This window comes from Equus quagga, chromosome 15 (genome assembly GCF_021613505.1).
Source record: "Equus quagga isolate Etosha38 chromosome 15, UCLA_HA_Equagga_1.0, whole genome shotgun sequence".
NCBI lineage: Eukaryota > Metazoa > Chordata > Mammalia > Perissodactyla > Equidae > Equus > Equus quagga.
The window spans coordinates 46,784,126-46,786,961 of NC_060281.1; the positions used below are offsets into that span (position 1 = coordinate 46,784,126).

The window sequence follows — 2,836 nt, forward strand, 5'->3', positions numbered from 1 at the left end:
GACTTCCACTGTTCCACTGTTGATGAAGCAGCACAAAACGCAGTGTCTGCAGAACCGTTCACTGGAGCGAAGATGCTAACAAAATCAGCCAGAATTGAATTATATGCAAGTTTAATTTGCTTGTTTCTCTGTGGTACAATAATTTTAAAACTTATTCACCTAGACAACGGGCTAACCCAACACCACTGTAACTTTGAGACCCCACCTGCAATGAGAATTAAATCCACGCTCCCGATGATGGAGGAGGGTGCTGCACTGGCTCTTGCCTACTTCTCTGGCCTCATTTCCTCCCACTGTCCTGTGTCCCTACCTTCTTCTGTCCCTCCATCTTTCCTTACATTCTCAGAGAGGGCTTTCCCAACCACGCATTTTATGGTAAGCTTCCTCCATCCCCATCACCATGTCTCAATAATCTGTTTTACATTCTTCTTCACAGTCATTGCTCCCTGAAATTCATTCTTTCTTTTTGTGTGTGTTTGTTGTCAGTCTCTCCCAGTGGAATGGAGGCTCCAGGAGAACAGAGGCTGTGTCTTGCTTCACCCCTATTTCCCCAGCACCTAGAACAGGACCTACAATGCCCGGTATATAGGAAGGTCTCAATATCTACCTGTTGTGAGGTGTTTATTCTTCAAAACCCCATTTTACAGACCAGAAAATGAAGCTAAAAAGGAAAAGTAACTTGGCTGAGGTCATATAGTTTGCATTTGATAGAACTGGAATTCTACTCCAGATCTGTTTAGCTCCAAAGTCTGAACTTCTTAACCACTTCACTAAAACTGTACCACACCAGTTTACGTTGACAACTAAGTTGGCGTGTGTTAGTGGGGGAAGGCTCCTGTGTGCAGCTGTGTCATTAGAGTCTCTTTCTTTGGTAAAACACCTGAGAAGACCTCTAATTTCAATAATGTGAGTAGATCTCCATGGAAACAGACTAAGTCATATTGGTTTATTTAAAATAGTGCTCCTCAAACTTGAGCAAGCCTCAGAATCACCTGGAGGGTTTGCTAAACAACCAGATTGTGATCCTTCCCCGACCCTTCAGCCCTCCCTCCCAGTTTTAGATTCAGCAGGTCTAGGGTAGGATTCCATCATTTGCACTTCTAACTCGCAACTACACTTTGAGGGGGAACAAAAGAGTTAATTAGGGGTGGATAAATGGATAGTTAAAAACAAATGGCCTAAGGTCATCCATGATAACTTTGGCAATGTGGAGGAACTTGTGACCACGGTCCATGCCATCACTGCCACCCAGGAGACTGTGGATGGCTCCTCTGGGAAGGTATGGTGTGATGGCCAAGGGGCTGCCAGAACACGATCCCTGCTTCTACTGGTGCTGCCAAGGCTGTGGGCGAGTTCATCCTTGAGTGGAATGGGAAGCTCACTGGCTGGTCTTCCATGTCTCCATCCCCAATATGTCAGTCATAGATCTGATCTGCCATCTAGTGAAAGCTGTCAAATATGATGACGTTAAGAAGGTGGTGAAGCAGGGATCAGAGGGCCCCTAAAGGGCATCCTAGGCTACAATGAGCACCGGGTTGTCTCTTGCAATGTTAACAGTGACATCACTCTTCCACCTTTGATGCTGGGGCTGGCATTGCCCTCAACGACAATCTGTCAAGCTCACTTCCTGATATGATAATGAATTTGGCTACAGCAACAGGGCAATGGACCTTATGGTCCACGTGACCTCCAATACGTAAGAGCCCCCTGGACCACCAGCCCCAGCAAAAGCATGAGAAGAAGAGAAACACCCTCAGTTGCTGGAGAGTCCTTGCCCCAACTTGATCTCCCAACACACTAAGAATCTTCCATCCTCAACACAGTTCCCACCCCAGACCCTCTGAAGAAGGGCAGGAGTTTAGGGAGCTCTACCCTGTCATGCACCATCAATAAAGTGCACCATACCCAGCCAAAAGAAAAAAAAACTTAATTAGGGATGGATAGATGGACAGCTAAGGGCTAAAGCAAATATGCTACAACGTTAATAGTAGAAACTAGGGGACTGGTATATGGAGATTCACTGTAAAATCTTTCAATTTGCCTACGCTTTTGAAATTTTTCACAATAAAATGTTGGTGGAGGGGCCTTACTCAAAGATTGGGACTCCTTACGGAATACAGGTAGCAAGTTAGCAGGGATCCTGTTACTACAGTGTTAAAGCAAGCTGCAAGATAGTGTGAGAATTAATTACACACATGGACTAATCAGTCTGTTTACACACTACCATCATCTAAAGACTTAATTGAGTGCTTATCCAACATGACCTTTGCTTTAATTCCTGACAGGAAATGATTAAACAGTGTGCCAACAGAAAAACATCAATCAACTGCTGCTTAGTACAGGTTAAATCCTGCTCAGTGGAGACAAAGAAGGGCTTGTATTGCAACTTTTTTTCCCAAGCCCAGGATGAGTGCTCACAGAAAACAAAGATTTGGATTACAAACAATTAGAAAGTATTCAATAATCTTAGACTGCAAGTGCTTTCCATGGTCGTTCAATCATTTCATTAATTGGATGACTATTGGAAGTCCACTGTGTGCTGGCACTGTATGAGGAGCTGAGGATTTTTTTTTTAAGCAGTGAATAAAAACATAAAATAATACCAGTTCTCACCGAGCTTACATTCCAGTCAAGATGCAAAGAATGAACAAATAAATAAAATAAACATCACCTGTTGGTAAGTGCCATGGAGAAAAATAAGGACAGGAAAGGAGGTAGGGAGTGCTGGGTGGAGATGGGACTGGGTTGTAATTGTAAGTGGGTTGGTTAGGAAACGGTGTTTCCAGAGGGGAATTTTGAGCAAAGCCCTGAAGGAAGTAAAGAAGTGAGCCAGTTA

General features: G+C 43.9%; 1 pseudogene; it reads left to right on the plus strand.

Annotated features, from left to right (window-relative positions):
- Window positions 1-237: 237 nt before the first annotated feature.
- On the plus strand, window positions 238-1,700 carry LOC124227104 (glyceraldehyde-3-phosphate dehydrogenase-like; annotated as a pseudogene).
- The last annotated feature ends 1,136 nt before the right edge of the window (window positions 1,701-2,836 follow it).